This window comes from Myotis daubentonii, chromosome 4, assembly GCF_963259705.1.
Source record: "Myotis daubentonii chromosome 4, mMyoDau2.1, whole genome shotgun sequence".
NCBI classification, from domain to species: Eukaryota; Metazoa; Chordata; class Mammalia; order Chiroptera; family Vespertilionidae; genus Myotis; species Myotis daubentonii.
The window spans coordinates 109,558,593-109,576,548 of record NC_081843.1 but is presented as its reverse complement, the minus strand read 5'-3'; the positions used below and the strand labels follow the sequence as shown (position 1 = coordinate 109,576,548).

General features: G+C 45.0%; 1 long non-coding RNA gene across 1 annotated transcript; it reads left to right on the top strand.

The window, feature by feature from the left end:
- The first annotated feature begins 11,129 nt into the window (after window positions 1-11,129).
- On the top strand, window positions 11,130-15,916 carry LOC132232465 (uncharacterized). Its single transcript, XR_009452431.1, has 4 exons — window positions 11,130-11,279; window positions 11,739-11,835; window positions 14,625-14,693; window positions 15,688-15,916. It is a non-coding gene; the product is annotated as an uncharacterized LOC132232465 (long non-coding RNA).
- The last annotated feature ends 2,040 nt before the right edge of the window (window positions 15,917-17,956 follow it).

The following is a 17,956-nucleotide window of genomic DNA, read 5'->3' as shown; positions in this document are numbered from 1 at the left end:
GAAGCACCAATATTTTCTTAGTTCAGCTACTTCCCAGAAGTGAAGGGACTGCTCTTCTGAGCATATGAAGCAATGTTGCTTCGTGGCTAAGTGCTTTGGGTTTGTAGTTAGTTGAGTTTGAATTTGATTTCTGATCTTGCCAGTGCAGCATACTGTATTTTCCAAAGATGGTCACAATAGTATCTCCCATTCCACACATTCTTTTGCGATATGAGCTTTCTACGCCCCCATCATGTGGTAGTTGATTTCTCCACTATATTGAATCTGGGTGAACTTAGGGACTGGTTTGAGCAATACAACTGATCAGCAGTGATGATGTACCCATTATAGACTCAGTCCTTAACTGACCTGGCAGTTTCTGCCTCCTGCCTCTTGGAAACCAGCCATCAGGTAAAAAACAGAAACCCTGGAAATAACAAAGTTTTAATTAGATTATTAGGTTCTAGAATGGATGATTAAAACATGGAAAAAGGGTACATTTTGAGAGAAAATAGGATAGATTCATTATTGGACATGCTGCATTTGTTTTGCCTTTGGGGCACACAACTTCAGCAGGGAATTGGTTATACAGCTTTGGAACTTAAATAGAGAGAGATGTATTGAAGATATAGTTGCTTTCACTTTTAAAGGACTCTATCTCATTTCATTCAACCTTATCAGCAAAACAAGGCAAGTGTTCTCACTCACATCCCTCTTACAGATGAGAAAACCGCTATCCTACAGAACTTGACTTAAACAGTCGATGTCACCAGAAACAGCAAAGCCAAAGTAGAAAGTTGGTTTTCTCTCTGCTGGTCTTTTGGTGAATTGTGTAGGCTGCGATGAAGGAGGATGCAGCTTGATTTTCTAAAGTTGGGGCTCGCGCAGTTACTGAGCCTATAAAATTCACCGGAAATAAACCCAGAAACACTAGGGTAGCCTGGACTCCAAGGTCAACAGAAGCTGTGAAAGTAACAGCTAATTGGATATGCTGAGAAATTGATCGGGTGCAATTGCAGCTCTCGAATTAATGGATCAGCACTGAATCTCACCAAATTAAATTAAAACTGCCTCCCTGTAAAATTAAAATTTTCCCCGCTGGTGCAAGGACAGCCTGCAGGCTCAGGACGGTGACGGTGTTCCTTAGAGAGTGGCCAACTCGACAAGCCTGCTTTCCCAGTCCGTGGGCTCGCTCCCCCCGTCCCTCGAGGCTGAATGATAATGCAGCACCGCTATGAAATACGCGCAATCATCTGTCACTGCTTTTCCTGTGCCTCCACCAGAGATAGGAGTTCTGGCATCTTTAGTGTGTCATTAATTTTAGTTATGCTCTAAACATGGAGTAAGGAGGTCTCCCAGGCTATGGGTGACTGACAGTGTTTAGACAAGTCCAATTAAGTTTCTCGTGTTCAGAGAATCTTGGGAAGATAAATAAATCACTGAAAGTTGCATGATGAACACAGCCATTTGGCAATGGGTGCCTCTCCCGGGACAGTAATGCGGGTCCATGTCAGGGGAAGGTGGAGCCAGCTGAGCGAGCCGTGCCGGGACCAGCATCCCAGTCACGGATGACCTCGGCTCAGCATCAGGTCAGCTCTGTTCGCACGTCACCTCCTCCCTGCCCCTAGGCGCCTGTGCCTGCATCTCTCTGGGTAAATTGTGGACCAAAGACGCTTCCTTCCCTGTGCCTCACACAGGCCTATGGTGAGGAGGCCGTGCCCAAAGGCGATCGATACTTCTGTGACCAACACACCTGAACCCCGCTGTTCTATTCCCAGGGCCCCCCACCAGCCCTTGCTCTGCCCCTCAAGTCCTGTCTTCGCAGGATGCCTTCCTACCCCAGGTGTGAGCAGCGGGCTAGCTCTTTCAGAATTCTCACCTGGAGCAGTAAACTGCCCTCCCCCAGCCCTCTTCCCGCTGCCTCCCTCCATCATGAGGGCATCTGTGAATGATGCTCACGAAGATCTCAGAAGCCATTAGGAAGGCCCAGGAAATGGATATGCAAAATAATTACTAACTGGCATTAAAAACTCCTGTGAATGTTCCTGTTTGTTTACACCACGGTGGTTATCTGAAACATTTCACTGCATATACATTAGCCATACATCCTGGGGCACTTGCAGGGGGAATGGCATAAGGTCTGCTCTTAAAATACTTCAGAAAAAAGGGGAGGGAGCTATCCGTCAGGGTCCTGTCAGGAGACAGAAGCCACACAAGTCATCGTAATGGAGGACTGGGCATGAAGAATTAGTAACCGGGTCACCCGTCACCATCACCGAGAGGCAGAGAGAACCTCGGGTACCAGGGGCGTGGCAGCTGCAGGGAGGGCGAAGGCCCGGGGTTGGGCAGCACAGGGAAGGGGTCGCAATGTCAGGACCCTCGGCGGGAACCAGAGCTCCCAGGAAGAGTGCTGGTCTCCGGCCCAGGGGGACCCCAGGGCCTCTGAAGTCCCCTGACAGCTCCAGAGGTGCTCGGCTGCCTGGGGTCTCTGAGGAGGCTGGGGTGTGAGTTAGAAAACGTGCCAACTGGATGCTGCCATTGCCCTGGAAGGCTTGGCCGCTGCCAGGGTAATGCAGCATCACGGGGAGGTATAACAGGTAGGGGCCAACAGGAGAGGCGGGTCCCTCTCCCCCCACCTGCCTCAGTCTCCCCTGAGCACCCACACGGGCGAGTCCAACAGGGAGCAATTGGCAAAGCAGAAGTGCGGTTTGTGGAGCCCAGGGCCCAGCCCCACAAAGGGAACATGGAGGGGAGCTGCGATGACAGCTTAACAACGGGCATGATGGGCTCACAAAGCAGCAGGTCAACTGGTGAACCTGGACGAGGCACGGGGGCCAGTACACGATTCTCCCTACTCGTGTGTCATTGGAAAGTTTCCATAGCATGAAATTAAGGTTTTAAAAAAAGGAGTTGACAGGCTCACTTTTTAAGAAATTTTTGAAACCGTTGGTGTTATTAGTATAAACACATCAACATATCAACATTATTTTAATGGAAAACATTTTTTAAAAGATATATCCACAATACTGCCATCCAAGGAAAATGCTTTTCTTTTGTAGACATCATTTCAAAGACTTGCCTTATTAAGAGTCTCAAACCCCAGGGTAACTGGTCCACTCCGTGCATTAGGAATTCCATTTTAATCCTCTCAACGCTTTCTCCACGGTTGTTTTTCTATTTAAACACAGTCAGTGCTCAGCCTCCATCTGCATTTAAGCATATGACCTAGCTCACGGTCAGACTGGCAAAACTGTGGTTTAACGTTTAAACTTTTAACTTTAACTTTTCTCTATGTATCTTTTCTTTCACCCTTTCCTCATTCCTACTCTCTTTGAACCCCCTCCAGGTAGCCACTGGACACAGGATCATCCACAGGGTTCAATGGAATCACCGAGAAAGGCTGGTTCGGGGCACGGCCAGTTAGCCTAGATGGGCTCTGCAGGTCACCCAGGTCACGGCGGACATTTCCTTCCCCTTTCCGGACTACAGGTCGCCTCCCGGACCCCACATAGAAATGGTCATGAGCTGGGCTGGGTCTCAGCTGCAAGAATATGAGTGGTTCCATGTGAAGTCCCCCCCGTCTGTGCTTCAGGAAGGCTGCCCTTGCTGGAATGTGGAGAGTGGACGAAAGAGGAGCAAGGCTGGGGCCCAGGAGAAAAGTTAGACTTGGAATCAGTAATTCAGGCCAAAGCAGATGATAACCTGGGATGAAGAATGGCAGTGGACTGGAACAGGGTCTGAGAAATGCCGAGAAGGCAGAACCAACAGGACTTGAATGCAGATGGGAAGTGAAGCAGTAAGACAGAAAAGTCAGAAATGCCTCCACATTTCTCTTGCATGAGTGGTGAGAGGGTGATGCTCTCATTGGCCGAGAGAGAAAGTCCAGGAGACGCCTGGAGGGAGGAGATGTTGAGCTGCTTGAGGACTAGAGTGTGAGGGACACACGCAGAGGTGCACACTAGCAGGTAGGTACGCGGTCCTAGAGCCCAGGTTTTGAGGGATCTGGGATGAAGGTATAGGTAAAGAGTTCTTTTTGTCCCATAACTGTATTTATGTTTAATTCCACAAAGATACACACATGTATTTGAGTTGTAACCAACTCAAACTACACAGAAAGTGTCTCTTGAATACCCTCCCCCAGCCTCGTCCCTCCCTGAAGTAACTGCTGTTGTCGCACCTACGCTCTCCCAGCACTTTCCCGGCCTTTACAGACAAACCTGGACGTACCGAACTCTGTGCTCTTTGCTTGTTTGTTTACCTGAAAGGTGTGTGTCTGTCCAGGTCACATTCTCCAGGAAACAGACTCTGAGATGGAGATTTGCATGCAGGAGATTTGGGGGGTCGGGGTGAATTGCTGGAACAACACCTGTGAGGAGCGAGGGCGCTGGGTCAGGCAGGAGAACAGGTTGAACTGTGATGCGCGTGCAGTGGCGTGTCTGCCATGTGAATGGGGCACCCCAGTGTGAGGACAGCCTTCGGAGTTAACCCGAAGGAGGTGAAGGGGCTGGGCATTGTACCCCCACATTATCCCCCGTCACTGACTGAGGGCTGCCTCTGAGGAGGGGACTGAGGACGATTCCTGGAGAGGGATCCCCCTCCCCCCAACCCCGGGACCCTTCAGCAGCGATGCTCCTGCTGGAGGCCCATCAAAGCATCCACGATCCAGGCTGTGCACACAGTTCCGGAACTTTACTTGTCCACCTAAGACTACCTCCTGGAGATCATTCCTCTTTAGTAGTTAGATTGATCCTATTCTTCTTATCACTTTTTTAAAGTTTTAGTGGGTTTTTCTTTATCTTTATTGTTGAAAGTATTACATATTTCCCCCCATTAACCTCTTCCAGCCCACTCCCATCCCCCCCTCCCAGACACTCCCCACCCCATTGTCTGTGTCCCCAGGTTATGCATATATGCATACAAGTTCACTGGTTTGATCCTATTCTTTTTAACGGCTACATAGTATTCCACCTGAAGATGTACCACGATCTCTATCATTCTTGTTAATGGGCACTCCGGTTGTTTCCAACTCTTTACTGTCAGAAGCAATCCTGCCGGTCAAACTGACTTCCAGCTTCTGGGAATGATGGAAGGAGTCCCTCCCGGAGGAACCTGGACATGACACAAAAGCAGCTCCCCTCAGTCCCTGGAGAGTGAACAGAGCACACAGGCTCTTGTGGGGGTGGTGCTCGGAGGAGGGGCGCGCTACGATGAGAGTTCCCCATTTCTGTGGCTTTTTGTCTGGCAATTGATGTGGTTCATTTGGCATTTTGGCACCTGGTGGTGCGGGCACCGGTGGGAAAACCCACAGCCTTTCTGGTCAGCAGAATCAGAAAAACAAAGCTGGGAAGCGGTTGTGAAAGTGAGTGGAGGAATCCTGGCAGGGAAGAGAAAGGAGACCGAGAAAGGACCCTACACCTGCCTCCCCAGTCTCAGGCCGGCCCAGGAACCATGCGCGCAGCGGGCGGAATGAGGCAGCTCAGCTAAAGCAAATGATTTGAATCAAGACCAGACCTGCTGCCCAAAGAAACACACTTCGCAGTTCCAGCCTCGCGAAGAAAATCGCCTGCTGCGACGAAGGACAGAATACACATTCTAGAAAAGTAACAAAACACGGCATCTCCATAACTCCACATTGGTGGTGTACACGATGCATTCCACAACGACTTGACATGTGAAGAATCAAGAAAATGGAGCACATTTTCAAAAGAAAAGAAACTGAAACACATCATCACAGCTGACCCTGAGATGAACCCGATGTTGAAATGAATTGATATTGTCACAGCAGCTATTTTGACTAACTTTGATGAAGTAAAGCAAAATATGTGCTCGGTGAATGAAAACATAGAAAAACTCAGCAGAGATATTCAAACAACAAGAAAAATGTGGAAACTCCAAATCTGAAAAATACAGTATCTGAAAATATTAAATGACTGGATGAACTTAATAACTAAATGGCTAGGTTTTAAAAAGTAAGTAAACTAGAAAATAAATAAAATAGATAAACAGGAAGAAAAAAAGATTGGAATAGTGAACAAGAGGCTTCTCAGATAATATCAAATGGTTCAACACACAGTCAGTTTCAGAAGAAAATAGAGAAGAAAAAATATTTGAAATAATAACAGCCAAAAGTTTCCCAAATTTGTTGAAAAGCAGAAATTTACAGATTCAAGATGCTTTGTCAACACCAATTAGACACTAACATTGAAATGCATCAAACTGCTGAGCCAAAGATAAAAAAAACCTTCAAAACAGCAAAAGAAAAATAATGCATTATATATTAGGGAACAGAATGGAATTAAGAAGTGAATTCTTATCAAAATCCATGGAAGCCAGAAAAAAAGTGGGAAAATGTCTTTATAGTACTGGAAGGAGAAAAATGATTTAGCAAAAGTATCCTTCAAAGATGAAGACAAAATGAAAACAATTCCAGATAAAAGAGACTTCGTTTCCAGCAGACCCCGACTATAAGAAATGCTAAGGGAAGCTTCTTAGGCTGAAGGGGAAAGATTCTGGATGGAAATTTGGATCTTCAGAAAAGAATGAACAGCATCAGAAATGGTACAAATAAATAAATGGGGAAATGGAAAAAATATTTCTTTTTGTCCCTCTTAATTTTTAAAATAAATCTGTTTAAAGCAGAAAAGAATGGCATTATTTTGTGAGATTTATAATGTAGGTATATAACACAAAGGACAGAGGGGTAGCTATAACTCTATGTATTTGCAAGGTTTCCATATTTTACACAGTTACCATGTTAACAGTGAAAAATTAAGAATATATGTTATAATCACTAGTCAACAATTAAGAAAAATGCAAAGCTAAAAAGGCAATACAGCCAAAACCGGTTTGGCTCAGTGGATAGAGCGTCGGCCTGGGGACTGAAAGGTCCCAGGTTTGATTCCGGTCAAGGGCATGTACCTGGGTTGCGGGCACATCCCCAGTAGGAGATGTGCAGGAGGCAGCTGATCGATGTTTCTAACTCTCTATCTCTCTCCCTTCCATTCTGTAAAAAATCAATAAAATATGTTTTTTAAAAAATAAAATTTAAAAAAAGGCAATACAAAAATTTAAACAGGATTTTAAATATTCAAATATTTTAAGGACAAGAAATGAAAAAAACACCAAAAAAAACAGAAGAGAGGCGAAAACATAAAATGGTAGACATACCTAACATATTAATAATTACATTAAATATTAATGGATTAAACAATTCAATAGACAGAGATTGTCAGAATGGATATTAGCGACTACCATCTATAAGAGACATATTTTAAATGTGAAGATACAAACTCAAAGTAAATGAATGGAAAAATATACATACACCTACCCCCCGTCTCCCCCCCACCCATCACCCCCCCCACCACCACCACACACACACACACACACACACACACACACACACACACACACACATAATTCTAATAGAAAGCATACAAATGCTGCAGTGGCCAAATGAATATCAGACGAAATAGATTTCAAGATGTGGGTTGAATTGTGTTCCTCAAAAAGATACTTGTGAATGTGACCTTTTTTGGAAATGGGGTCTTTGCTGATGCAATCAAGGAGGTCATTGAGGATTAGGATAGACCCAAATCCAGTGATGAGTGTCCTTATAAGAAGAGGGAAACTTGGACACAGAGACAGACAGGGAGAAGAAGCCTGTATGAAGACATAGACGGAGATTGGATGGATACATCCACGAGCCAAGGAACACCAAGTACTGCAGGCAACCATCAGAACTGAAGAGACAAAGAAGGATTCTCCTCTTCAGCCCACAGAGGGAACATGCCCTGCCGACACCGTGATTTTGGACTTCTAGTCTCCAGAACTGAGAGAGAATACATTTATTTTGTTTTAAGTCACCAAGCTTGTGATACTTTATTTTTATAGTAATCCTAGGCAACTAACAGACAAAACCAAAAGTATTATCACAGATAAAAGTGATTTTTTTTCATTTTAATAAAAGGATCAACTCATGAGGAAGGCATAGCTATCATCAATGTGTATGTAACTAAAAAGAGAAATGCAGAAGATATGAAGTAAAAACTGAATGAAAGGGAGAAAGTGACAACTCCACAGTCTTAGAGATTTTATCAATTTTCTCTCAGAAATTAATAGAATAACTAGACAAGAAAAATCAGCAAAGACATAGAAGATCTGTAAAAACACCACCAACCACATATAAAGGAAACCACATATAAAGAAAAGAAATGCTGTTAGCCTTGGAACATTCTTTTCTGCTCTTTCTGCAATTTTCCTAATGTCCTCAATTATAGTCTCTGTTTTTCTTCTGATATGAACATGTTTACTCTATTTCTCAAATTTGTGGTTACAAATGTTTTTAATTTGCTTTTTAAAAATACCTTTCATCTTACATCATTTATGCAGCTTTTCTTTTTTCGCTTTCTTCTTAATCAGTCATTTTAAACTTCCTTTTTCTTACCAACTATCTCTCCCACACATTGATCTTTTCTGTTTTGTTCATATTTCTTATTGGAGAGTTCTTTAGTATAATAGAATAATAATAGCAAACACTTCCAAATGTTCTAAATATATTCAGTCTTAAAATCACTTGCCACAACCCTATAAAGAAGTACTATGATTATTCCCATTTTATTGGTCAGGAAATTTAGGCATAGAGAAGTAACTTAACCCAGGTCACAGAGCCAGCCAACGGTGGAAGCATTTTTAACCAGGCAGTTGAGTCCTAGCTATGCTCTTGGGCTATGGAATCTGTCTCTCTAGGTTGCCAAATTAAATTTCTTGATTCCTTTTTAATAATAACTTCTCTTTTATTTCCTCTTTATCAGTGTCCTCATTTTCAAATATTTTCTTCATTCTATTAGTTATATTATTCTTCATCAAATTACTTTCATGATGATAACACCTTTATCATCATAAAATTTTCTTTCCATGCCTTCTGTAGTGGACTAAAAAATGCTCCCCCCTCCCCTCCAAAAAAAATATTCATGTCCTAATCTCTGGAACCTGTGAAAGTTATTTTATGTGACAAAATCTTGGCAAGTGTGATTAAGGATCTTCAGATGGGAAGGATATGCTGAGTCACCTGGGTGGGCCCTAAGTGTAATCCCATGGATCCTTAAGAGAGAAGCAGAGGCCGCTTTGACATCCACTGGGAGGAGGAAGTGATGCGAAGACAGAGCAGAGAAGGAGATTGAAGTGATGTAGCCGCAAGCCAAGGGATGTCGGCATTAACCAGAAGCTGGGAAAAGCGGGGAACAGATTCAGAAGCACAGCACTGCTCACACCTAGATTTCCACCTAGTGAAACTGATTTCAGACTTCTAGCCTCCAGAACTGTGAGAGGATAAATTTCTTTTGTTTTAAGCCACCTGGTTTGTGGCAATTGGCGACCACAAGAAACTAATACACCCCTTCTCTCAGCTACGCTGTTAAAACCTTTTCCTTATTGCCTTCTTCCATGAAGAGGGATAATTTTATTCTTTCATTTAAAAAATATTAGCTATAGACCCACTGTGTGCTAGGCTGTAGGGATAAACATGTAAAATAGACAGTGTCTATTCCGAAAGACCTTGGGTCAATGTTGGGCAGGGTATTTTCAAATAAAATACTTTAAAGTAAGTAGCGTGAGACTGAGAAAGGCTACGAGAAGACACAGGAGGGGTATGAATTTGAGAGGACCAAGCCTGGCTTCTTTGAAGAGGTAACATCTCATCTGAGGCTTGCATGGGAAGTAAGGATGAACCAGGCAGAGTGGTGTTCCAGGCAGAAGGAACAGCATGTGCAAAGGCAGCGATTAGTTCACCCTCGGGTCCTTTGCATCTGAAGGCACCCTTATTTTCCTTCAATTAACTGCTAAGACCCACAACATGTATTTCCTTCTGTACCCTGTGCTTAGTAGTGCTCTGTTCATGCTTATTAATAATTTAAAGGATAAAACATACTTTTAACATAACCAGTTTCCTTGCTTTCTCTTCTGACAACATTCTTCAGTAGGAGACCCAGCCGCTGAGGGTTGGAGATGGGAGTCCTAGCTGCCATTTCCATGCTCACCTGCCCACGTCTATGATGTCTTTCCTCCACAGTCCATGAGTCTCTCGATAGAACACACAGGACAACAAACATGGACATGACCCCTAAACGTGACCTTCAGAAACTGACTTTTAATTTGCAATGTTCCCGAAGCCTCCAGAAGTCACTGTCTAATCTTTCTGCCTCTGTTTAAGAAGTCTTAGCCATCTCTAACAATGGCATGACCTCACCATCCGCCTAGATCGTTAACTCGCCATGGGCAGGAACTGACCCTTCATCTCGCTTGTATCTGCCCCTGCTCTCCAGCCAGAAACTGCACATAGAAGGTGAAGAGGAAAATGTGTATGAACAGCTGTGTTTTCTTTCTTTCTTGCCTTTATTGTGTGTGTGTGTGTGTGTGTGTGTGTGAGAAAAGTGAGAGAGACAGACAGACACCCATATTTAGGTCCACGTTCTGTACAGTTCTTACCTCATGAGATCCTTTACCCATGTCTACTGGTATTTCTCCACTAACCTCATCAACATCATTATAATAATGTGATATATTAAAGAGCAAGAACGAAATTGCACACTGTGCCTTCTGTGAGCTTTGAGCCTGCCAAACAGCTTTGAAGGTCAGAGGAAGCATTTAATAATAATGACCTCAAGAATTCGCACACATTTTTAAATTTTCTTTCCCAACTGAAGGCAGCAGGGGGGAACCCAGAGGTTCAGGAAATGGTTGGCTGTGTAGAGAAAATGGTGTCACTTCAGAGCACAGCTGAATATATAGAGCGAACCCCCCTTTCCTCCTCAATTTCACAAACATTGGGTTGGCTGAGTTCTCCAGCGGCCCAGCCCTGCTCCAGAAGGTCTTTGTTTATCTTTGCAAGGACAATTAAGTGACAGGAATGTGTAATAGAGTGAAGGCGGCCAAAACAAACAGCTCTCGGTAAACACTATGTAAAAGTGGCTATTGTTGCTGGTGTGTCTGCAGGAGTCAGAAACCACTTGCTAATAGTTTAATTCCATTTCTCTGCAGACTGGCCGATCCTGTGGCAGAAGAGGGACCCTGTGGTCTGCTGGGGAGAGAGGAGCCTGGCCGGCCCCCATTTCACAGCATAGCTGAGCCACTGACTCATGGGCTCCACAGCTTAACCTCTGGGGGCTTGTTGGAAAATTCGATAAGATGTGAGGCTGCACTGAAAATCATTTGTGGTGCAGCTGATTTGCTTGACTACAGGGTAGAGTCTGAGACTGCTGGCTGGGGCTGACTGAGAATAGCCCTGAGGGCCGGGATTGGTAAAGGTAAGCCTCACACCACGCAGGGAGAGCCCAGGCTGGGAGGGTATCCTGGAAAGGACAGGAGAGGCCCTCTGCAGAATCAATGGGTGAGTCTTTCCAGTCTCAGCCCCGTCCAGCCTCAGCCAGTAATCACATTTCCCCATAAAATGGACCGTGACTGGATCTTACCTGTGTCTGGAGTCCCCAGCTCCCCAGCACAGTGACTGCCCTCTGCTCCCTCACTCCAGGATCTGAGACTGCAGGGACTTAGTGTGAGATCAGCGATGCTGAGACAGGGGTGAAGGTGAGGGAAATAAAGAGCAAGCCCTTCCTGGGTCTGCAAAGGGGAGAGAGTGTAATAAAACACATGCACCTGAATGGAAAGATGACTGACTGAAATTCGGTGAGTGAAGTTAAAGGAGAAAACAATTTGAGGAAGGAATGCTTATCTCAAAGGAAACTGACATTTGGTTTTGCCATCAGGTTTCTGAAAGACAGTAAGGGCACCCCAGGGATGGTGGCCTCAGATCCGGGGCCTGGGACTGACAGCATTTTCCTCCTGCAGGACTGGCCTTTGAAGGTGAGACTTCTGATAAAGCCTACAAAAGCCCCAAGGGAGTTTCCAAATTGCCTGGGAACCTGATAAACTGTGTGTGAAATGAGCTCCCAAGGCCAATAACAGCTGATTTGTGCTTAAAACACCTTTTAGCTAGGATAGCCCTGAACAGGCCAAAGGAGAATGGCTTTGGAGAAATAAGCCAGTAGGAGGGGACCGGAAATAACCCGACAGCCATGGCTGTTCGCTGTCCTAACTGTTCACAAATCCGCAGACAGCGTCTGAGTGGAGTACATTTTCCCCTTCGTCCTATCATGGATGAAACTGCCAAATCGGTAAGAGGGGTTGAAAGTCTCTCTGAGTACCCACAGGAACTTGCCCTCTGCCCGGGGATTTGGACATTACTTTCAGGACCTGCCTGGCTCAAAGTTCAAAGCCCTTGAGGTCTTCCATAGGAGGAGTACTTGGTTCCACCATCAACTCCCAAAGAACCAAGAGGAAAACATCACTATCATCTTGGGATGCTTGGGATGAATGAGAGAGGGGAGGACTGAGAATGAGAAGAAATAAAACCAGAGGAAGCCAAAAGAATGAAGGCTTCATAGTAAGACTTTGAACCTAACTTGCCTGAGTAAAGAGATTGGGATAGCAGAGGACTTCCCAAGAACCCTGCACTCACACGCTTAAAACTACCCGTTATTCACCCATTCATTTTGTAAAGAGTCCTGACTGTCATCTGCTTGCGTAGCATTGCCGTAGGTATTCAACAGGATTCAGAGATGAGAAGCAACATGATCGTCTGAGAAACGTGACATTTGAGCACCTACCCAAAATACACATCAAGAATGATAATATATACATGCCAAACTAGTAATTCAGTGTGATATGGGCATTTTTATTTAAAAAGAGAGATAGAGAGATCACTTATTTTATTTTTAATAAAATATGTGTTTTATTGATTTCAGAGAAGAGAGGGAGAGAAAGATAGAAACATCAATGATGGGAGAGAATCAATGATCGGCTGCCTCCTGCATGTCCTATGCTGGGGATCGAGCCCACAACCTGGGCATGTGCTCTTGACCGAAATCAAACCCAGGATCCTTCAGTCCACAGTATGGCGCTCTATCTGCCAAGCCAAACCAGCTAGGGTGAGATCACTTATTTTAATTAGATTGAATCGGGATAGAGAGAGAACAGGTGTATTCACAACAAAAAGAAGAGCATAAACAAAAGATCAGAAGTCTGATAATGCAAAATGTGTCTGTAGACAGTAGCTTCTATAAACAGCAGCGTCCACTTAGGGGGATGTAGGATATGAGATTCGTAAGAAGCCTTGAATGATAGACTTCACCCTATAGACAAAGGGCATATTTGAGGGTTTGAGTCATCCCTTCATTCATTCATTCAACAAGCATTGCTCGAGTATGTTATATGGACCAGGTCCTTTACCTGAGTGAAATGGACAGTGGGAAGCTCACAGGCAGAGAGGTTGGTGTCTCTGTTGAGAAGCTTGTATTCTAAAATATGGATGGTTGAAATGACAGCTAACTAGATGTGCGGAGGAAGGGCAGGCTCCAGGCGCTATGCACACCAAACATTTCTCTCACACTCAGACGAGGCAAAGAACCCAACTGTTCGGTGTTTTAGGAGCAAGGAAACCTTCCCTAGAAGGTCCAGAGTGGACACTCCCTCATACTTCTTTGAACAGAACTGGGCCACATGGCCATTCCTAAGCCATTCCTGGGTCCCTGGGAAGGGAATGGAGTTGCCTGACTGGTTGGTTAGCCACGTGGGTAGGTACTGGTGAGGAAATCTGCATGGCGACTGGTCTGAGCAGGAGTTACTGCCAGCCTGCTAGTTAGGAAGTTTCAAAGGCCTAGATGTGTTTTGTGTATGGTGGTTAAATAGTTTTGAAAGTAGGATGTAAGAGATATTTTGAAGAGAGAACAGCCATTAATTGAATAGGGGGGAGGGGAGGGACAAGTGAGAGGAGGAAGAGGTTTCAAGGTTGAGTTTCTCCTCAGAATTCATCTATAGCAACAACAGAAAGATGCGGAGCCACTTACTAGTTCCAGAAACTTGGGAACTATTCCCAGACTTCAAGTTCAGTTGTGGTTAACAATGAACAAACAAATGAATCCCAAAGTAACCAGCAGAATGCAGGACTCAGAGCATTTTATTATGTGGCAAGACAGGGGTGAGCTCAGCTAAGAACAACACACACAACAAATTCTTACGACCACTTCATCTCCCAGAAGGTTGAAGAAGTGATGAGGACCATTGCTCTGCCCTGAATTTTGAGCAGCTGCAACGAACTAGTTAAGAAGAAAAGAACAAGTAGGCAGTACATAGTAGCTTATACTTTAGGAAAGGGGGAGGGACAGCACCACCTCAGTCACATGTCGGCTTTCAACATTAGGGGGCTGGATCCTCAGAGTTCATAGAAGACACGGAAGGTGAGAGGCTCCCTGGAAGGCATTCTGACTACAATCCCACCCAACACAGATGGCCCAGGACTGGGAGGGGTGGTCGTAAGAAGTTAAGTGGCTCCCTGAGATGCTCTCTGATGACCCCAAATTTTAGAATACTATGCATTAAAAGATGGAATGAATCATCATCACAAGGTGGATATAACCTTGGCCATGAAGGAAGATAGAATGGGCGATAAATCCTGGCACTGACTCTTGGTAGCTGTGCGGCCTTAGACAAGTTGCATAACTGAACTGTGCCTTCTTCCCCCATCTTTAAACTGTCTTCCCCTTCTCCTCATCTCCTCCCGGCTTTCTTTTTCTTTTCCCTGTGTCAGGGTGTAGGACTGAAGCTCATTGGCCTACATGAGAGAACTGAAGATCCATCCCAGAGAGGAGCTGGCCTGATGCCTGGTAGGTGTAAATGAGACCAATCAGGTGGGCCTGGCTGAATTTATCTAAGGGAGCTGGGAGGACCTGGGGTGGGTGGGGGTGGGGGGATGGTGGAAACACTGCTCATTGTGTTTAAGGAAGTTTGGCCAAGGGAAGGGAACTGAATTCCAAATTTGAAAAAGTGCATCAACATGGATGCCCCCAAGTATGGAATTTGAGCCACCTTCTAGAATAGGTTATTAAAGGAGATTTGAGAGGGAGATTGAGAGAGCCAACACTAGACCTATACCATTGTCTCCTCTGACAGGGTTACTAGACCAAGAATCAATAGGGAATGTTGTAGACACAGTGGGTCTGGATTGTCATGAGGCAGTTGACAAAGTTTCTTATGATATACTGTGGGAAAATAGAGACTGTGGCCAGGGGCGAAGAGATTTATGTGGCTTCCTGCCTAGCTGGACCACCAGAGGCAAAGGATGCTGAGGAATGGTCCACTCCAGCCTGGAGGGGACCTGAGGCTAGTGTCCAGGGAACCGTCACTCAGATCATCTTGCTCAATAAGGACACGGCTGGCAGGAGACCTCAGCCTTATCTGATCCTATCCTTAAGGGGAAATGTTTTATGTTTCATGTGTAAGTGAAAAATAACTTTAAAATTTGTAAATATTTTAGTAAAATATTTCAATATAATATTACAAATCTTAATTATTAAAATCATATAATTTTAATAATAAAATATCCTTTTGTTATTCCCCTATCTTTGTCAAGAGAAATACAATCATCTAAGTTCCTTGTGCTGAATTGATTGCAAAATGGTTTTAATTATTTATCTTTTCCTATATACATATCCTTGGCAAAGACCTTGCAGAATCTCCCATCAAGACCTGTCCCTTTACCTTGAATGAAATGGTCTGGAAACTTCCATGACTAATATAATGGGGCAGAAGTGATTGCATGCCATTCCAAACCCAGGTCTTCAGTGGATGTGTGTGTTTCTGCTTTCTTTCTGCCCCCAGTGTATAAACAAGGCCGGGCTATCCTGATATATCATAAAAAACACATCGTCTGGCACCCAGCCAACAGCCAGGGACCTGCCAGCAAGTGAGTGAGGCCACCCAAGACCAGCCCAGTCTGCCCTGACCACTTACACCTGAGCAAGCCCCATCAATATCACATGGTCTCGGCCAGTCCTGCCAAACTTCCCAGCTGATCTGCTGACTCATGAGCATTAATAAAAGTGTACAGTCTAAATCACTGGCTTTTGGGGTGGTTTGTTACGTGGCAACAGCCAACTGTACTAGCCCATACAAACTTGTCCCTCTTTCTCTGTCTTAGCTACTCTGGCACTCATGCTCTTTGCATCAGCCACACTTTGAACACATCATTGTGTCAATTTCACAGCTTTACCTGGTCTGCCCACCTCACCCATCCTCCTTCACGTGGCTGATCCTGCTCATCCTTGAACTCATCTCAGGCACCCCCTTTTCCAGGAAGCATTCCCAGAGCTCCTTTCTCCAAACCTCTCCCCCGCTCTTGTTGAGTGCCTCTGCTATCCTGCTGATGGTCCTTATCTGGGCCTTTATCACAGCTCTGATCTTAGGTTACATTATCTATTTACTCAGCCTTCTACTCTTGCTGCACTCTGAATTCCTTGAAGGTAGAATCTGTTACTCCAACAACTCGTACAAGTCCTCACAAGGTGTCAGTGCTCTCTAATGTTTGTTAAGTGATATGAATTAAATGGAGCGTAAGAGACTGTAGCCTTGAAAAAAAATGATATGAATTAAATGGAGAGAAAGAGAATTTAGCCTCTAAAAGATAAGGTACAAAGGGATGAACAAAGTTAATAAATACACCATTCGTTTGGGAACAGCTATAGGTTACTAATCAGATCTTCCTCGGTCCAGAGGAACCAGTTGATACATTTTGGCTTTTTTATCCATCTACCCCTAGCAGGTAATGTGTTTCTGGAAGAAGGAGATGTCACCACCATGGAAACTGTTTTATCTGTAAAGGATGGATGAAAAGATACGCTGAGCATTCATGAGAATTTAAGACAGAATGGTGGGTATTGCGGGCTGACTGCCTTCTGACATGCCCACAGGGGAACACAGGGAGCTGTTCTGCAGAAACATACAAAGCAAGTGCTGATGAGCAACTACTATATGCCAGGCACTGTTCTAGGCATGGGTGAGCCTGCTGGAAACAAACCAGACAAAATCCCTGCTTTTATGAAACTCATATTTAGTAGGATCCAGGAAACAAAGAGGATAGGCAGTGAGAAGGAGTGTGTGTGTGTGTGTGAGTGAGTGAGTGAGAGAGAGAGAGAGAGAGAGAGAGAGAGAGAGAATGGCTGTTTCCTGGCAAGCCCCTGAGAATGAGAACCAATGGCCTGTGGGTTCTGTGACGACCCCCCATGGTCCTCCAATAAAGTTCCTGCTTGCTTATGCCAGTTAAAATTGGTTTCAGTTACTTGCAACCCCAGGGGTCTTCACTGAGACTCATATGAAATGCATTTGACTCCGTGTCCACTCCCTTCACCACCAGGCGGGGCCAGGGAGGAAGGGGACTCTGGGAGACCAGTAGGTCAGATGCCAGCGGAAGAGAATGAGCACAGGTCCCTTGCTGCTGCCCTGCGCCGGGTCCCAGGTTCCGGGTCTCGGGGCGTCCAGTGTCCACACTAAGGAAGACCGCGAGAAGCTGCTTCCCCCGATACGCGGCGCGGCCAAGCAAAGGTTATGCGAGGGGCCGCGTTTCATGCTCTCTACCGCATCCAGGTATTATGCTTATTTCATATTTCTACACCACTGGGCGATAAGCAAGGAAGCACATTATCTACTTAGGCTTATAATAATAAATAAAATCATTCCAAAACAAGGAAAAACCCTCCTTCCCCCAGGGACTCAGCGGGGAGAGGCGAGGCAAACAATACAGGACAGAAATACGGCCTTAGACGAGTTCAGGAAGTGTTAAATAGACCGTGGCGCGGCGTGGCCGGGCTTCCAGGGGCTTTTGGAGAGAGCAAAGGAAAAGCGATTTGGACGGCGATCAGGCTGGTGTGCGCGGCAGAGGGGCGCAGGTCCTAGGACAGCGTGTACCCCAGCCTCCGAGGAGCCTCTGTTCTTCGTGGCTCGACTTTGGACCCGTCAGCTTATTAAGTAAGAGGATAGAGAGAGATTCTTAACCATTTTTATAAAAGCCCCTTGCCATTTCGCCAAATCTGCTTTTATTTTAATGACTCCTACAGGGAGATGCAGACCTTTCCACTTTCCACTTGCTGATTAA